This window comes from Coregonus clupeaformis, unplaced genomic scaffold, assembly GCF_020615455.1.
Source record: "Coregonus clupeaformis isolate EN_2021a unplaced genomic scaffold, ASM2061545v1 scaf0745, whole genome shotgun sequence".
NCBI lineage: Eukaryota > Metazoa > Chordata > Actinopteri > Salmoniformes > Salmonidae > Coregonus > Coregonus clupeaformis.
The window spans coordinates 110,001-129,153 of NW_025534200.1; the positions used below are offsets into that span (position 1 = coordinate 110,001).

The 19,153-nt window shown below is 47.9% G+C and overlaps 1 long non-coding RNA gene across 1 annotated transcript in view; it reads left to right on the forward strand.

The window, feature by feature from the left end:
- The first annotated feature begins 2,653 nt into the window (after window positions 1-2,653).
- Window positions 2,654-19,153, forward strand: part of LOC123485581 — a 93,172-nt gene continuing 76,672 nt past the window's right edge. Inside the window, exon 1 of the long non-coding RNA XR_006659069.1 lies at window positions 2,654-2,750. This is a non-coding gene — a long non-coding RNA (uncharacterized LOC123485581). The remainder of the gene's footprint in view (window positions 2,751-19,153) is intronic.

The following is a 19,153-nucleotide window of genomic DNA, read 5'->3' on the forward strand; positions in this document are numbered from 1 at the left end:
CTGCTCTGCTCCTGGGTCCTGCTCTGCTCCTGGGTCCTGCTCCTGGGTCCAGCTCTGCTCCTGGGACCTGCTCTGCTCCTGGGTCCTGCTCTGCTCCTGGGTCCAGCTCCTGGGTCCAGCTCTGCTCCTGGGACCTGCTCTGCTCCTGGGTCCTGCTCTGCTCCTGGGTCCTGCTCTGCTCCTGGGTCCAGCTCCTGGGTCCAGCTCTGCTCCTGGGACCTGCTCTGCTCCTGGGTCCAGCTCTGCTCCTGGGTCCTGCTCTGCTCCTGGGTCCTGCTCTGCTCCTGGGTCCTGCTCTGCTCCTGGGTCCTGCTCTGCTCCTGGGTCCTGCTCTGCTCCTGGGTCCTGCTCCTGGGTCCAGCTCTGCTCCTGGGACCTGCTCTGCTCCTGGGTCCTGCTCTGCTCCTGGGTCCAGCTCCTGGGTCCAGCTCTGCTCCTGGGACCTGCTCTGCTCCTGGGTCCTGCTCTGCTCCTGGGACCTGCTCTGCTCCTGGGTCCTGCTCTGCTCCTGGGTCCAGCTCTGCTCCTGGGTCCAGCTCTGCTCCTGGGTCCTGCTCTGCTCCTGGGTCCTGCTCTGCTCCTGGGTCCTGCTCTGCTCCTGGGTCCAGCTCCTGGGTCCAGCTCTCTGCTCCTGGGACCTGCTCTGCTCCTGGGTCCTGCTCTGCTCCTGGGTCCTGCTCTGCTCCTGGGTCCAGCTCCTGGGTCCAGCTCTGCTCCTGGGACCTGCTCTGCTCCTGGGTCCTGCTCTGCTCCTGGGACCTGCTCTGCTCCTGGGTCCTGCTCTGCTCCTGGGTCCAGCTCCTGGGTCCTGCTCTGCTCCTGAGTCCAGCTCAGCTCCTGGGTCCTGCTCTGCTCCTGGGTCCAGCTCCTGGGTCCTGCTCTGCTCCTGGGTCCTGCTCTGCTCCTGGGTCCAGCTCCTGGGTCCTGCTCTGCTCCTGTGTCCTGCTCTGCTCCTGGGACCTGCTCTGCTCCTGGGTCCAGCTCCTGGGTCCTGCTCTGCTCCTGGGTCCAGCTCCTGGGTCCTGCTCTGCTCCTGGGTCCTGCTCTGCTCCTGGGACCTGCTCTGCTCCTGGGTCCTGCTCTGCTCCTGGGTCCAGCACCTGGGTCCTGCTCTGCTCCTGAGTCCAGCTCAGCTCCTGGGTCCTGCTCTGCTCCTGGGTCCAGCTCCTGGGTCCTGCTCTGCTCCTGGGTCCTGCTCTGCTCCTGGGACCTGCTCTGCTCCTGGGTCCAGCTCCTGGGTCCTGCTCTGCTCCTGGGTCCAGCTCCTGGGTCCTGCTCTGCTCCTGGGTCCTGCTCTGCTCCTGGGACCTGCTCTGCTCCTGGGTCCTGCTCTGCTCCTGGGTCCAGCTCCTGGGTCCTGCTCTGCTCCTGAGTCCAGCTCAGCTCCTGGGTCCTGCTCTGCTCCTGGGTCCAGCTCTGCTCCTGGGTCCTGCTCTGCTCCTGGGTCTCGCTCTGCTCCTGGGTCCCGCTCTGCTCCTGGGTCCAGCTCTGCTCCTGGGTTCTGCTCTGGTCCTGGGTCCAGCTCTGGTCCTGGGTCCAGCTCAGCTCCTGGGTCCAGCTCTGCTCCTGGGTCCTGCTCTGCTCCTGGGTCCAGCTCTGCTCCTGGGTCCTGCTTTGCTCCTGGGTCCAGCTCCTGGGTCCTGCTCTGCTCCTGGGTCCAGCTCCTGGGTCCTGCTCTGCTCCTGGGTCCAGCTCTGCTCCTGGGTACTGCTCTGCTCCTGGGTCCAGCTCCTGGGACCTTCTCTGCTCCTGGGTCCAGCTCCTGGGTCCTGCTCTGCTCCTGGGTCCTGCTCTGCTCCTGGGTCCAGCTCCTGGGACCTGCTCTGCTCCTGGGTCCTGCTCTGCTCCTGGGTCCTGCTCTGCTCCTGGGTCCAGCTCCTGGGTCCTGCTCTGCTCCAGGGTCCAGCTCCTGGGTCCTGCTCTGCTCCTGGGTCCTGCTCTGCTCCTGGGTCCAGCTCTGCTCCTGGGACCTGCTCTGCTCCTGGGTCCTCCTCTGCTCCTGGGTCCAGCTCTGCTCCTGGGACCTGTTCAGCTCTGCTCCAGCTCTCAAACATGTCTTTGCTATTCAGAGCTTTCCATCAAAGACTGGCCACACAAAACATGGAACATGGAGTTCTTAATATCCATGAAGCGGAGCACTGGAGCATAATAATCATCATAATAATATGTTAAAAGATCACATTTTGTCAATTGATTACACAAGGTGTTTTAAAAGGTGGTAAACGAGTATTTCTTTATTTTAAAGTGTCACTTATGATTACAGTAGATAGATATAAACGTTCCTTTTTAATATATTTGTTTTTATTTATTACGCATTTTTCACAAATACAATTTCCTATTCCTATAAATAATTGATAATTATGAGCATTAAATAGGCCTACGTGTAATTATCCAGTTATATAATGAAATAACACCGTGCATAGCGTAACAGATATAGAATTGTTCCAGGCAACAAGCTCAGTCCGTTCCAGTGTGTCCTGTACTGGTCACAGTTCTTCACTGTAATACCGCAACACATTTTGTTCCTAACCACCAAGCATGGCCCTTTGGTAATAGAATAGCCAATGTAATTTGACACTTCAACTTACTGTGCTCCCCTCCTAGTTGATTCAGTAACTCACCCACTGACGTTAAACCCCCAGCCATTCTCAGTGGTAGTGACGAGAGAGAGGAAGATCATTTAAAAAACAAGATCCTGACTATTACTAGAGGACTTTCTCCAAGCCGTTTCGCCACTTGGTTTAAATCTGGTAAGTTAAGTTACGTGATTGTTCCTTTGGTTGTCTGTCGCGTTGAACACCTCTCGCTCGGGAGGGTTTTGTATTTCTTTCTAGCTGGTTCGTTGGGATGGTTTCCACGATAATGGAGTGACCACTTGAAGCAACATTAGGGAGCTTGTCCTGTAATCAACGCTACAATTGATTCTGTAATGTCTCTGAACGGAGATAGAGACGTATTGTCTATCCGGTAGTTGGCAGGTTGTGCATTTCGTCAGTTCTAACCGAGATGCGGTAGCCTGGTCTTCACGGCGGCAGGTCTGTTGTATTATTGTGTTGTAGCTTTTGGTGGTTGTATATGAATTAAGACTCGAGCAGTCCAGAATAGAGAGTTTGTGTGTGTGTGTGTTTGAGGTGCAAGCAAGGGTTTAGAGAGGTGGGTCGTGTCTTGGTGGTCACTTTTAGGGGATTGTATTGGTGTAGCGCGAGACACATGGTCTGCCTCTTTCTGTAGTGTAACATTGTTTACATGCACATTTACATTTTAGTCATTTAGCAGACGCTCTTATCCAGAGCGACTTTACAGGAGCAAGTAGGGTTAAGTGCCTTGCTCAAGGGCACATCGACAGATTTTTCACCTAGTCGGCTCGGGGATTAGAACCAGCGACCTTTCGGTTACTGGCACAACGCTCTTAACCACCTGCCGTTTCTCTGTAGTGTAACATTGTTTCTCTGTAGTGTAACATTGTTTCTCTGTAGTGTAACATTGTTTCTCTGTAGTGTGTCAATTCTATTCATAAAACCTGCGTTACAATGTAACATGCGTTATCAACAACCATTAGAATATCAAACAATGTGATTTACTATAAGCTGCTGGTTTGTGTATACATAATGCATATGCCTCATCATTGGTATTCATCCCATGTAGGCTATAGTCTACGGATCTATTATTTTGTAATACATTTATCATTACTACTTTGCTGTGCACATGCAGAAGAAGCCTGTGCTCCAAACCCTGATTATAATGGTTGTTGTGTTGGTGTTATTCTGATGTTAATGTTTTAGTGGCGTGTCTGGATCTCAATCCAGTAGGGTCTGTGGGCCTCTCTCACACATAATTAGCTTTATTTTCATAGCTGCCTGTACATCTGTCCAGGAAGCAAAAGAACAGCCAAGAGGAAAGCAGTAAGCCAGACGCACACAACACCCTAGCAGCTCTGGTCCAGACACACATCATCCTAGCAACAGCATCCTAGCAGCTCTGGTCCAGACACACAGCATCCTAGCAACAGCATCCTAGCAGCTCTGGTCCAGACACACAGCATCCTAGCAACAGCATCCTAGCAGCTCTGGTCCAGACACACAGCATCCTAGCAACAACATCCTAGCAGCTCTGGTCCAGACACACAGCATCCTAGCAACAGCATCCTAGCAGCTCTGGTCCAGACACACATCATCCTAGCAACAGCATCCTAGCAGCTCTGGTCCATACACACAGCATCCTAGCAACAGCATCCTAGCATCTCTGGTCCAGACACACAGCATCCTAGCAACAGCATCCTAGCAGCTCTGGTCCAGACACACAGCATCCTAGCAACAGCATCCTAGCAGCTCTACTCCAGACACACAGCATCCTAGCAACAGCATCCTAGCAGCTCTGGTCCAGACACACAGCATCCTAGCAACAACATCCTAACAGCTCTGGTCCAGACACACAGCATCCTAGCAACAGCATCCTAGCAGCTCTGGTCCAGACACACAGCATCCTAGCAACAGCATCCTAGCAGCTCTACTCCAGACACACAGCATCCTAGCAACAACATCCTAGCAGCTCTGGTCCAGACACACAGCATCCTAGCAACAGCATCCTAGCAGCTCTGGTCCAGACACACAGCATCCTAGCAACAGCATCCTAGCAGTTCTGGTCCAGACACACAGCATCCTAGCAACAGCATCCTAGCAGCTCTACTCCAGACACACAGCATCCTAGCAACAACATCCTAGCAGCTCTGGTCCAGACACACAGCATCCTAGCAACAGCATCCTAGCAGCTCTGGTCCAGACACACAGCATCCTAGCAACAGCATCCTAGCAGCTCTACGCCAGAACACACAGCATCCTAGCAACAACATCCTAGCAGCTCTGGTCCAGACACACAGCATCCTAGCAACAGCATCCTAGCAGCTCTGGTCCAGACACACAGCATCCTAGCAACAGCATCCTAGCAGTTCTGGTCCAGACACACAGCATCCTAGCAACAGCATCCTAGCAGCTCTACTCCAGACACACAGCATCCTAGCAACAACATCCCTAGCAGCTCTGGTCCAGACACACAGCATCCTAGCAACAGCATCCTAGCAGCTCTGGTCCAGACACACAGCATCCTAGCAACAGCATCCTAGCAGCTCTGGTCCAGACACACAGCATCCTAGCAACAGCATCCTAGCAGCTCTGGTCCAGACACACAGCATCCTAGCAACAGCATTCTAGCAGCTCTGGTCCAGACACACAGCATCCTAGCAACAGCGTCCTAGCAGCTCTACTCCAGACACACAGCATCCTAGCAACAGCATCCTAGCAGCTCTACTCCAGACACACATCATCCTAGCAACAGCATCCTAGCAGCTCTGGTCCAGACACACAGCATCCTAGCAACAGCATCCTAGCAGCTCTGGTCCAGACACACAGCATCCTAGCAACAGCATCCTAGCAGCTCTACTCCAGACACGCAGCATCCTAGCAGTTCTGGTCCAGACACACAGCATCCTAGCAGCTCTGCGAGAGAGATCTTTTTTTGAAAGAAGAAAGTCTAGCTTGAGAGCCACTTAAAAAGTAGACTTTAATATTCAGATACATCTCCCAATAAACTACTTTGGCTTTAAAGGGTCTACTTATTGACTGGTGAATTAGGGTCTACTTATTGACTGATGATTTAGGGTCTACTTATTGACTGGTGATTTAGGGTCTACTTATTGACTGGTGATTTAGGGTCTACTTATTGACTGCTGATTTAGGGTCTACTTATTGACTGGTGATTTAGGGTCTACTTATTGACTGGTGATTTAGGGTCTACTTATTGACTGTGATTTAGGGTCTACTTATTGACTGGTGATTTAGGGTCTACTTATTGACTGGTGATTTAGGGTCTACTTATTGACTGGTGATTTAGGGTCTACTTATTGACTGGTGATTTAGGGTCTACTTATTGTCTCTGTCTCTGTACCTCATCAGAACAGCAGTGTCTGCAGTGGTGGTCAGGGCTGCTTGGACATTTGAAACTTGGGTAGTAGCACCACCAAACTAATAAATATGGTCCCCACCACTCAGGCATTATCAGGAATTGGGTATTGGGTGTTGGACTATCAACTGTAACCTTATATTGCTGTCAGCCACTTGTTGTTGTTGTTGCTGTTATTGTTTACATGGTTGTAAGTGTGGAAGCCAGACACTTGATTGAACCTGTGAAGAAGTAGCAGCACTTTCTGTCTGTCTGGTGACATGTTGTTTGATCCGAATCTGGATTCCCATGGAATCCCTAAATCTCAAGGACTGGAGAAGTACATTTCCCTCCCACTCGTTCTCCTCCTCCTCTTCCCTCCCCCACCTCCTCTCGGGGCCCCTAGGTGGAGTCTGTGAATTACAATGGGGTAGACACAGACACACACACAGACATACAGTGAGGGAAAAAAGTATTTGATCCCCTGCTGATTTTGTACGTTTGCCCACTGACAAAGACATGATCAGTCTATAATTTTAATGGTAGGTTTATTTGAACAGTGAGAGACAGAATAACAACAACAGAAATCCAGAAAAACGCATGTCAAAAATTGTATAAATTGATTTGCATTTTAATGAGGGAAATAAGTATTTGACCCCCTCTCAATCAGAAAGATTTCTGGCTCCCATGTGTCTTTTATACAGGTAACGAGCTGAGATTAGGAGCACACTCTTAAAGGGAGTGCTCCTAATCTCAGTTTGTTACCTGTATAAAAGACACCTGCCCACAGAAGCAATCAATCAATCAGATTCCAAACTCTCCACCATGGCCAAGACCAAAGAGCTCTCCAAGGATGTCAGGGACAAGATTGTAGACCTACACAAGGCTGGAATGGGCTACAAGACCGTTTTGCCACCAAGTACTAAGTCATGTTTTGCAGAGGGGTCAAATACTTATTTCCCTCATTAAAATGCAAATCAATTTATAACATTTTTGACATGCGTTTATCTGGATTTTTTTGTTGTTGTTATTCTGTCTCTCACTGTTCAAATAAACCTACCATTAAAATTATAGACTGATCATGTCTTTGTCAGTGGGCAAATGTACAAAATCAGCAGGGGATCAAATACTTTTTTCCCTCACTGTACACACACAGACACACACACACACACACACACACACACACACACACACACACACACATACACACAGACTCTACCATGCTGACCTTCCTCTTTTCAACTTAAGGATGTTGAAACGCCAGCCGTCTTAAGGATGTTGAAACACCAGCGGTCTTAAGGATGTTGAAACACCAGCCGTCTTAAGGATGTTGAAACACCAGCCGTCTTAAGGATGTGTGACATTGTGTGGATTGACAACATCAGCTAAAGAGGGGCTCTCTCTCTCTCTCTCTCTCTCTCTCTCTCTTCTCTCTCTCTCTCTCTCTCTCTCTCTCTCTCTCTCACTCTCTCTCTCCCCTCTCTCTCTCTCTCTCTCTCTCTCTCTGAGGTGAGTGTCCAGACTAGGAGGGCAGAATGGCGGAAGCTAGAAATGGCTGTGCCCTATGGGAATTTATTTAGCCCTGAGATCAGAGAGGACACGAGAGGCCTCATTACCTTGTCCACTGCACCGTGGTGTCTGCTATTATTATTTTTAATTTTTTTGTCATTTTAGCAGACGCTCTTATCCAGAGCGACTTACAGTTAGTGAGTTTTTCATACTGGCCCCCCGTGGGAAACAAACCCACAACCCTGGCGTTGCGAAATGCCATGCTCTACCAACTGAGCTACACGGGACCTACATTATTCACCTGGGCTCTCACTTAAAACAGCTAACATCATGTTAGCTAGCTATGACAGAGTTGCTATCACCACACTGCCCTGCATCTGTACCTGTGTCAGCTGGGTTAAAACAGCTAACATCATGTTAGCTAGCTAGCTATTTAGCGTGCTAAAATATGACTAAGGTTAACCTTTGTATTATTAGCTGCTATTGCCTTGAGTTGGTCGCCGGCCCGCATCTGTGTTTGTGTGTCTGTGAGTCTGTACCTTTGTCGTAGAAAACACTGGTGTTGAATCTTAAACGCCATCATGTTAGCATCATCACAACCTTGATAACGCCATCATGTTAGCATCATCACAACCTTGATAACGCCATCATGTTAGCATCATCACAACCTTGATAACACCATCATGTTAGCATCATCACAACCTTGATAACGCCATCATGTTAGCATCATCACAACCTTGATAACGCCATCATGTTAGCATCATCACAACCTTGATAACACCATCATGTTAGCATCATCACAACCTTGATAACGCCATCATGTTAGCATCAACACAACCTTGATAACACCATCATGTTAGCATCATCACAACCTTGATAACACCAGAAAGGTTCACTCAGGCTATTAGATGCTATTTCTATACAGTTAGATTTGAAGGATAGACTGGTATGTGGTTTTTATACCCGTTGTATTAATGCTGTAATTACTACAGTAATAACATTGTTCATCGTTACATAGTACATTAGTAATTACTTTGTAATGTCATAGTTATGCAGTTAGGTTTTCCTCTTAAATTAAATATTGCACCAATGAGATTGTTATTTACAGTGTTTCCTAAAAGTAAACCTCCCAATCAAATGATGCCTGAGCCCTTGTATGTCCCCTTTTGACCTATTGCATGCCCTGTACTCTACTAAAGCACCAGTCATCTCCCAATCCCCTTCCCTTCTGGCCTGCAGTCCGATTTGCATCTTGGATATCCATTCATTCACAATGTGGTGTAATGTGGCCAGTAACCAGGGGAATTAGAGAGCGTGTAATGTGGCCAGTGACCAGGGCAGTTAGAGAGCGTGTAATGTGGCCAGTGACCAGGGGAATTAGAGAGCGTGTAATGTGGCCAGTGACCAGGGCAGTTAGAGAGCGTGTAATGTGGCCAGTGACCAGGGCAGTTAGAGAGCGTGTAATGTGGCCAGTGACCAGGGCAGTTAGAGAGCGTGTAATGTGGCCAGTGACCAGGGCAGTTAGAGAGCGTGTAATGTGGCCAGTGACCAGGGCAGTTAGAGAGCGTGTAATGTGGCCAGTGACCAGGGCAGTTAGAGAGCGTGTAATGTGGCCAGTGACCAGGGCAGTTAGAGAGCGTGTAATGTGGCCAGTGACCAGGGGAATTAGAGAGCGTGTAATGTGGCCAGTGACCAGGGCAGTTAGGAGAGCGTGTAATGTGGCCAGTGACCAGGGCAGTTAGAGAGCGTGTAATGTGGCCAGTGACCAGGGCAGTTAGAGAGCGTGTAATGTGGCCAGTGACCAGGGCAGTTAGAGAGCGTGTAATGTGGCCAGTGACCAGGGCAGTTAGAGAGCGTGTAATGTGGCCAGTGACCAGGGCAGTTAGAGAGCGTGTAATGTGGCCAGTGACCAGGGCAGTTAGAGAGCGTGTAATGTGGCCAGTGACCAGGGCAGTTAGAGAGCGTGTAATGTGGCCAGTAACCAGGGGAATTAGAGAGCGTGTAATGTGGCCAGTGACCAGGGGAATTAGAGAGCGTGTAATGTGGCCAGTGACCAGGGGAATTAGAGAGCGTGTAATGTGGCCAGTAACCAGGGGAATTAGAGAGCGTGTAATGTGGCCAGTGACCAGGGCAGTTAGAGAGCGTGTAATGTGGCCAGTGACCAGGGCAGTTAGAGAGCGTGTAATGTGGCCAGTGACCAGGGCAGTTAGAGAGCGTGTAATGTGGCCAGTGACCAGGGCAGTTAGAGAGCGTGTAATGTGGCCAGTGACCAGGGCAGTTAGAGAGCGTGTAATGTGGCCAGTGACCAGGGCAGTTAGAGAGCGTGTAATGTGGCCAGTGACCAGGGCAGTTAGAGAGCGTGTAATGTGGCCAGTAACCAGGGGAATTAGAGAGCGTGTAATGTGGCCAGTGACCAGGGGAATTAGAGAGCGTGTAATGTGGCCAGTGACCAGGGCAGTTAGAGAGCGTGTAATGTGGCCAGTGACCAGGGCAGTTAGAGAGCGTGTAATGTCATAATGTACAGTTGAAGTCGGAAGTTTACATACACTAAGGTTGGAGTCATTAAAACTCGTTTTTCAACCACTCCACAAATGTATTGTTAACAAACTATAGTTTTGGCAAGTCGGTTAGGACATCTACTTTGTGCATGACACAAGTAATTTTTCCAACAATTGTTTACAGACAGGATATTTAACTTATAATTCACTGTATCACAATTCCAGTGGGTCAGAAGTTTACATACACTAAGTTGACTGTGCCTTTAAACAGCTTGGAAAATTCCAGAAAATGATGTCATGGCTTTAGAAGCTTCTGATAAGCTAATTGACATAATTTGAGTCAATTGAAGGTGTACCTGTGGATGTATTTCAAGGCCTACCTTCAAACTCAGTGCCTCTTTGCGAGACATCATGGACAAATCAAAAGAAATCAGCCAAGACCTCAGAAAAAAAAACAATAGACCTCCACAAGTCTGGTTCATCCTTGGGAGCAATTTCCAAACGCCTGAAGGTACCACGTTCATCTGTACAAACAATAGTACGCAAGTATAAACACCACGCAGCCGTCATACAGCTCAGGAAGGAGACGCATTCTGTCTCCTAGAGATTAATGTACTTTGGTGCGAAAAGTGCAAATCAATCCCAGAACAACAGCAAAGGACCTTGTGAAGATGCTGGAGGAAACAGGTACACAATTATCTATATCCACAGTAAAACGAGTCCTATATCGACATAACCTGAAAGGCCGCTCAGCAAGGAAGAAGCCACTGCTCCAAAACCGCCATAACAAAGCCAGACTACGGTTTGCAACTGCACATGGGGACAAAGATCGTACTTTTTGGAGAAATGTCCTCTGGTCTGATGAAACAAAAATAGAACTGTTTGGCCATAATGGCCATCGTTATGTTTGGAGGAAAAAGGGGGGGGGGGTGCTTGCAAGCCGAAGAACACCACCCCAACCGTGAAGCACGGGGGTGGCAGCATCATGCTGTGGGGGTGCTTTGCTGCAGGAGGGACTGGTGCACTTCACAAAATAGATGATATTATGAGGAAGGAAAATTATGTGGATACAGTGGGGGGAAAAAAGTATTTAGTCAGCCACCAATTGTGCAAGTTCTCCCACTTAAAAAGATGAGAGAGGCCTGTAAATTTCATCATAGGTACACGTCAACTATGACAGACAAATTGAGAAAAAATAAACCAGAAAATCACATTGTAGGATTTTTAATGAATTTATTTGCAAATTATGGTGGAAAATAAGTATTTGGTCACCTACAAACAACATTTCTTGTAGTTGGCCACCAGGTTTGCACACATCTCAGGAGGGATTTTGTCCCACTCCTCTTTGCAGATCTTCTCCAAGTCATTAAAGTTTTGAGCCTGACGTTTGGCAACTCGAACCTTCAGCTCCCTCCACAGATTTTCTATGGGATTAAGGTCTGGAGACTGGCTAGGCCACTCCAGGACCTTAATGTGCTTCTTCTTGAGCCACTCCTTTGTTGCCTTGGCCATGTGTTTTGGGTCATTGTCATGCTGGAATACCCATCCACGACCCATTTTCAATGCCCTGGCTGAGGGAAGGAGGTTCTGACCCAAGATTTGTGACGCCATGGCCCCGTCCATCGTCCCTTTGATGCGGTGAAGTTGTCCTGTCCCCTTAGCAGAAAAACACCCCGAAAGCATAATGTTTCCACCTCCATGTTTGACGGTGGGGATGGTGTTCTTGGGGTCATAGGCAGCATTCCTCCTCCTCCAAACACGGCGAGTTGAGTTGATGCCAAAGAGCTCCATTTTGGTCTCATCTGACCACAACACCCAGTTCTCCTCTGAATCATTCAGATGTTCATTGGCAAGCTTCAGACGGGCATTTATATGTGCTTTCTTGAGCAGGGGGACCTTGCGGACGCTGCAGGATTTCAGTCCTTCACAGCGTAGTGTGTTACCAATCGTTTTTTTGGTGACTATGGTCCCAGCTGCCTTGAGATCATTGACAAGATCCTCCCGTGTAGTTCTGGGCTGATTCCTCACCATTCTCATGATCATTGCAACTCCACAAGGTGAGATCTTGCATGGAGCCACAGGCCGAGGGGAGATTGACAGTTATTTTGTGTTTCTCCCATTTGCGAATAATCACACCAACTGTTGTCACCTTCTCACCAAGCTGCTTGGTGATGGTCTTGTAGCCCATTCCAGCCTTGTGTAGGTCTACAATATTGTCCCTGACATCCTTGGAGAGCTCCTTGGTCTTGGCCATGGTGGAGAGTTTGGAATCTGATTGATTGATTGCTTCTGTGGACAGGTGTCTTTTATACAGGTAACAAAATGAGATTAGGAGCACTCTCTTTAAGAGTGTGCTCCTAATCTCAGCTCGTTACCTGTATAAAAGACACCTGGGAGCCAGAAATCTTTCTGAATGGGAGGGGGTCAAATACTTATTTCCCTCATTAAAATGCAAATCAATTTATAACATTTTTGACATGGGTTTTTCTGGATTTTGTTGTTGTTATTCTGTCTCTCACTGTTCAAATAAACCTACCATTAAAATTATAGACTGATAATTTCTTTGTCAGTGGGCAAACGTACAAAATCAGCAGGGGATCAAATACTTTTTTCCCTCACTGTATATACACACACTACCGTTCAAAGGTTTGGGGTCATTTAGAAATGTCCTTGTTTTCCATGAAAACATACATGAAATTAGTTTGAATAGGAAATATTGCAAAATGAATAGGAAATGAAGTCATTGACAAGGTTAGAAATAATGATTTTTGATATAAATAATAATTGTGTCCTTCAAACTTTGCTTTCGTCAAAGGATCCTCCATTTGCAGCAATTATAGCCTTGCAGACCTTTGGCATTCTAGTTGTCAATTTGTTGAGGTAATCTGAAGAGATTTCACCCCATGCTTCCTGAAGCACCTCCCACAGGTTGGATTGACTTGATGGGCACTTCTTACGTACCATACGGTCAAGCTGCTCCCACAACAGCTCAATAGGGTTGAGATCCAGTGACTGTGCTGGCCACTCCATTATAGACAGAATACCAGCTGACTGCTTCTTCCCTAAATAGTTATGCATAGTTTGGAGCTGTGCTTTGGGTCATTGTCCTATTGTAGGAGGAAATTGGCTCCAATCAAGCGCCGTCCACAGGGTATGGCATGGCGTTGCAAAATGGAGTGATAGCCTTCCTTCTTCAATATCCCTCTTACCCTGTATAAATCTCCCACTTTACCACCACCAAAGCACCCCCAGACCATCAAATTGCCTCCACCATGCTTGACAGATGGCATCAAGCACTCCTCCAGCATCTTTTACTTTGGTCTGCGTCTCACAAATGTTCTTCTTTGTGATCCGAACACCTCAAACTTCGATTCGTCTGTTCATAACACTTTTTTTCCAATCTTCCTCTGTCCAGTGTCTGTGTTCTTTTGCCCATCTTTTATTTTTATTGGCCAGTCTGAGATATGGTTTTTTCTTTGCAACTCTGCCTAGAAGGTCAGCATCCCGGAGTCGCCTCTTCACTGTTGACGTTGAGACTGGTGTTTTGCGGGTACTATTTAATGAAGCTGCCAGTTGAGGACCTGTGAGGCGTCTGTTTCTCAAACTAGACACTCTAATGTATTTGTCCTCTTGCTCAGTTGTGCACCGGGGCCTCCCACTCCTCTTTCTATTCCGGTTAGAGCCAGTTTGCACTGTTCTGTGAAGGGAGTAGTACACAGCGTTATGCTGAGATCTTCAGTTTCTTGGCAATTTTCGCATGGAATAGCCTTCATTTCTCAGAACAAGAATAGACTGACGAGTTTCAGAAGAAAGTTATTTGTTTCTGGCCATTTTGTTTCTGTAATCGAACCCACAATTGCTGATGCTCCAGATACTCAACTTGTCTCAAGAAGGCCAGTTTTATTGCTTCTTTAATCAGCACAACAGTTTTCAGCTGTGCTAACATAATTGCAAAAGGGTTTTCTAATGATCAATTAGCCTTTTAAAATGATAAACTTGGATTAGCAAACACAACGTGCCATTGGAACACAGGACTGATGGTTGCTGATAATGGGCCTCTGTACGCCTATGTAGATATTCCACAAAAAAATCAGCCATTTCCAGCTACAATAGCCATTTACAACATTAACATTGTCCACACTTTATTTCTGATAAATTTTATGTTATTTTAATGGTGATTTTTTTTTGCTTTTCTTTCGAAAAAGAAGGAAATGTCTAACTTTTTGAACGGCAGTGTATATGTATAAGGGGGAGAGGGAATACAGTGCTATGAAAAAGTATTTGCCCCCTTTCTAATTTTCTCTACTTTTGCATATTTGTGATACTGAATGTTATCAGATCTTCAACCAAAACCTAATATTAGATAAAGGGAACATAAGTGAACAAATAACACAACAATTACATATTTATTTCATAATCAAAGTTATGCAACACCCAATTCCCCTGTGTGAAAAAGTAATTGCCCCCTTTCACTCAATAACAGGCATAATGGGACCCATCTCGTGATGGCCTGATGGTCAGTCTGAGGGGAGGCAGAGAGCAGCGGTGAGGCTGAGTGATGGCCTGATGGTCAGTCTGAGGGGAGGGAGAGAGCAGCGGTGAGGCTGAGTGATGGCCTGATGGTCAGTCTGAGGGGGAGGGAGAGAGCAGCGGTGAGGCTGAGTGATGGCCTGATGGTCAGTCTGAGGGGAGGGAGAGAGCAGCGGTGGGAGGCTGAGTGATGGCCTGATGGTCAGTCTGAGGGAGGGGAGAGAGCAGCGGTGAGGCTGAGTGATGGCCTGATGGTCAGTCTGAGGGGAGGGAGAGAGCAGCGGTGATGCTGCCTCTCACCCGACTCACCGTCCTTCCTCTCTCCCTCCCTCCGCTGAGAAAAGGGGACACAGTCTTCCAGCTGATTGCAAAACTCAAGTTGCGCTGCATTATTTCTGCCTCATGCATCAATTAATGTTGTTAATCCAATGTCCAGATAAAGTGAAATATTACTTGATATAAAAAAAAAGAGACATGCCGCTATTAATAACAAACCAAGCTTATCAGAACACTTTGCTATACTCATTAATTGCAGCTGCAGTGCTGGTTGTAGGGTGAGTGGAAGTTGGGAGAACGTGCATTTTATGGCTTATAAAAGTGTTGGACAACGTGTTGACAGTGCTGGAGAACAGCAGCTCTTTGCTGTATTCATTGAGTCTCTCTCTAGTCACGGTTTTAAACTTTTTGGAATCTCACAGTATGGACTTTGCTGTGCGCTCAAGGCTTCTTTTTACAGTCTATGGCTCGAGGAAACTGTGTGCAGACAGGGTGATCTGAGCTATCTGATTGGCCAGCGGTAGGCCTATAGGTGCACTTGATTTGCTCTCTGGGCCTGCCGGGTAAGCGGAGTTATACCTTCAGACACATTAAATGGTTGAAAATGGGAACACTTAAGGAAAGAAAACTCATGATCGCCAAAATGGGTCAAAAGCTTCTCTCTCTCTCTCTCTATTTCTCTCTCTCTCTCGCTGTCGCTCTCTCTGTCTCTCTGCTGCAGCTAAGCTGTGTGTGTGGTGTGTGGTGTGTGGTGTGTGTGTGTGTGGTGTGTGTGTGTGTGTGTGTGTGTGTGTGTGTGTGTGTGTGTGTGTGTGTGTGTGTGTGTGTGTGGTGTGTGTGTGTGTGTGTGTGTGCTAGTGGGGAAGTCAGCAGCAACAGAAACACAACAGAACACATTTGATTCATTAAAAGGTCTGACATAGTTGAGTGAAGTTGGCTTGATGCCACGGCTGTTGATGTTAGGGTGAAATTACACTGCTGATTTCTTGTGTGTATTCTCAATATTGTCAGGTCAGAGGTCATAGTTGGGCTGTAATAAAACCCATAGTGTCAGGTCAGAGGTCATAGTTAGGCTGTAACAAAACTTATAGTGTCAGGTCAGAGGTCATAGTTGGGCTGTAATAAAACCCATAGTGTCAGGTCAGAGGTCATAGTTGGGCTGTAATAAAACCCATAGTGTCAGGTCAGAGGTCATAGTTAGGCTGTAACAAAACTTATAGTGTCAGGTCAGAGGTCATAGTTGGGCTGTAATAAAACTTATAGTGTCAGGTCAGAGGTCATAGTTAGGCTGTAATACAACCCATAGTGTCAGGTCAGAGGTCATAGTTAGGCTGTAATAAAACTTATAGTGTCAGGTCAGAGGTCATAGTTAGGCTGTAATAAAACCCATAGTGTCAGGTCAGAGGTCATAGTTAGGCTGTAATAAAACGTATAGTGTCAGGTCAGAGGTCATAGTTAGGCTGTAATAAAACCCATAGTGTCAGGTCAGAGGTCATAGTTGGGCTGTAATAAAACCCATAGTGTCAGGTCAGAGGTCATAGTTAGGCTGTAATAAAACCCATAGTGTCAGGTCAGAGGTCATAGTTAGGCTGTAATAAAACTTATAGTGTCAGGTCAGAGGTCATAGTTAGGCTGTAATAAAACCCATAGTGTCAGGTCAGAGGTCATAGTTGGGCTGTAATAAAACTTATAGTGTCAGGTCAGAGGTCATAGTTAGGCTGTAATAAAACCCATAGTGTCAGGTCAGAGGTCATAGTTGGGCTGTAATAAAACTTATAGTGTCAGGTCAGAGGTCATAGTTAGGCTGTAATAAAACTCATAGTGTCAGGTCAGAGGTCATAGTTAGGCTGTAATAAAACCCATAGTGTCAGGTCAGAGGTCATAGTTGGGCTGTAATAAAACTTATAGTGTCAGGTCAGAGGGTCATAGTTGGGCTGTAATAAAACTTATAGTGTCAGGTCAGAGGTCATAGTTAGGCTGTAATAAAACTTATAGTGTCAGGTCAGAGGTCATAGTTAGGCTGTAATAAAACTTATAGTGTCAGGTCAGAGGTCATAGTTAGGCTGTAATAAAACCCATAGTGTCAGGTCAGAGGTCATAGTTGGGCTGTAATAAAACCCATAGTGTCAGAAACATAATAGTCCTACAGTTTATAAAAATGAAAATAATAAAATGTTGGTTTCTCAATGTTGCTGACTGGTCTATCAGAAGGGAAAAGCCAGACTTCCAAAACTCAACCACTCTCTGCTGTGCTAATTAACCAAGCTAAATGAGTTCCTCTTATAAGAAAAGATTGACTTTTGAAAAGATAGCATCAAGATTAACATTTGTCCTTCGGCTTCCCTGACAAACCTATTGCAAATGTCCCCTAGCCACATACTATATTCAAATGAAGACTCCTAGTCAAAAGGGCCATATTCAAACTTCAGCATACTGCATATGCAAACAGGTGATATGCAAATATATATATTGAAATAAAACGTTTCTTGTTTTACTTCAAAAGATGGAATACGGTGTTATGAGGTTATACCATGTTTTATATGTTCTCTCTGTGACTGTTGAGGGGGTCTGATGTAGCTGGGATAACAGATTACCCACAAACCTTTTCTCCTCATCGTGAGGATTCTAGTGAGGGTGAGAGAGAGGGAGGGGGGGGTAAGGAGTGAGAATGGGGGAGGTAGTGACGGTGAAAGAGAGGGAGGTAAGCTAGATGGGTAGAGAGGGGGAGGTAAGATAGAGGGGAGGGGAGGTAAAGTGCGGTTGAGAGAGGGGGATGTATGCTAGAGGGGGAGGGAGGGGGAGGGAGATTAGGGGAGGCTGAAGACATTCCCATGCTGTACAGTGTGTATTCATCAATCCCAGTTAATTTGTCCTATCAGAGAAAAATGGGCCCTGCTGGATGTCTTCAGCCTCCCCTAACTGGGATTTACTAATACACACTGTACAGAATCCCCTTCTTTACTCACCTTGAGGTGTGGAGTGTGGATATCTCCCTCTCTATAATCGAAACCCCTCCCCTAAAACACGCTTAGACCAGGCGGCAGCATGCAGAGGCAGACTCTATATGGCAAGCTAAGGCCCCGGAGCAGGCAGACTCTATATGGCAAGCTGAGGCCCCGGAGCAGGCAGACTCTATATGGCAAGCTGAGGCCCCGGAGCAGGCAGACTCTATATGGCAAGCTGAGGCCCCGGAGCAGGCAGACTCTATATGGCAAGCTGAGGCCCCGGAGCAGGCAGACTCTATATGGCGAGCTGAGGCCCCGGAGCAGGCAGACTCTATATGGCAAGCTGAGGCCCCGGAGCAGGCAGACTCTATATGGCAAGCTGAGGCCCCGGAGCAGGCAGACTCTATATGGCAAGCTGAGATCCTGGAGCAGGCAGACTCTATATGGCAAGCTGAGGCCCCGGAGCAGGCAGACTCTATATGGCAAGCTGAGATCCTGGAGCAGGCAGACTCTATATGGCAAGCTGAGGCCCCGGAGCAGGCAGACTCTATGGCAAGCTGAGGCCCCCGGAGCAGGCAGACTCTATATGGCAAGCTGAGGCCCCGGAGCAGGCAGACTCTATATGGCAAGCTGAGGCCCCGGAGCAGGCAGACTTTATATGGCAAGCTGAGGCCCCGGAGCAGGCAGACTCTATATGTCAAGCTGAGGCCCTGGAGCAAGCAGACTCTATATGGCAAGCTGAGGCCCCGGAGCAGGCAGACTCTATATGGCAAGCTGAGGCCCTGGAACCTGGAGCAGGCAGACTCTATATGGCAAGCTGAGGCCCCGGAGCAGGCAGACTCTATATGGCAAGCTGAGGCCCCGGAGCAGGCAGACTCTATATTGCAAGCTGAGGCCCCGGAGCAGGCAGACTCTATATGTCAAGCTGAGGCCCCGGAGCAGGCAGACTCTATATGGCAAGCTGAGGCCCCGGAGCAGGCAGACTCTATAAGGCAAGCTGAGGCCCCGGAGCAGGCAGACTCTATATGGCAAGCTGAGGCCCCGGAGCAGGCAGACTCTATATGGCAAGCTGAGGCCCCGGAGCAGGCAGACTCTATATGGCAAGCTGAGGCCCCGGAGCAGGCAGACTCTATATGGCAAGCTGAGGCCCCCGGAGTAAGCAGACTCTATATGGCAAGCTGAGGCCCCGGAGCAGGCAGACTCTATGGCAAGCTGAGGCCCCGGAGCAGGCAGACTCTATATGGCAAGCTGAGGCCCCGGAGCAGGCAGACTCTATATGGCAAGCTGAGGCCCCGGAGCAGGCAGACTCTATATGGCAAGCTGAGGCCCCGGAGCAGGCAGACTCTATATGGCAAGCTGAGGCCCCGGAGCAGGCAGACTCTATATGGCGAGCTGAGGCCCCGGAGCAGGCAGACTCTATATGGCAAGCTGAGGCCCCGGAGCAGGCAGACTCTATGGCAA